Below are 639 nucleotides of genomic sequence, written 5' to 3'. Positions count from 1 at the left end.
TAGGTTTATAAAAGTTCACACACATTAAGAGAAAGACCAAGCCATAAATTTTGTGATCCTCTTAGCCTTTCAAAGGTCATGGACCTTTGATTCGTTCATTCTCCTCTATGCTGAGGAGCCATGGACTGTACCCAAAGCCCAGCTGAATTCTTAGCCAATAGCATCCCAAAATACATCATCAGAGTGAATGCTCTAGGGTGCCAGTTACTTGTTAGTCATTGGCTTGGTATAAATCCCTGTCAACTAAAACGAGACATATTTTAGTAAATCTGTAAGTTTATATGAACAGCAAAAACATACATAAATGAACCCTAAGCAGGTTATAAAAATCTCTGCTCCTGCTAATGATCCACATTCTTTTTTTTTTTTTTTTTTTTTTCTTCTGTATCAAGGTGGGGAAAACTGTCTTTTAACAAAACCTTCCAGTTTGTACAAGGATACATAGGCTTGGAAGGCACATAGTTAAGGAAGGGAAGGCAGACCTGAGAGATCATCTTTTCTTCCTCTTTTGTTAAGCCTTTAAAAAGATATTGCAGCTCCTGCTAAACTTGCCTTAGGCAAGTATCAGTAGCAACTCACTGGAAAGAAAGGCAAGAGGGAAGGGAAGGGAAGGGAAGGGAAGGGAAGGGAAGGGAAGGG

The sequence above is a fragment of the Lagopus leucura genome, unplaced genomic scaffold (assembly GCF_019238085.1).
Source record: "Lagopus leucura isolate 7727_CA_CO unplaced genomic scaffold, USGS_WTPT01 Super-Scaffold_100001, whole genome shotgun sequence".
In the NCBI taxonomy this organism is placed as follows: Eukaryota; Metazoa; Chordata; class Aves; order Galliformes; family Phasianidae; genus Lagopus; species Lagopus leucura.
The sequence above is the reverse complement of the archived record's forward strand: the minus strand, read 5'-3'. Positions refer to the sequence as shown.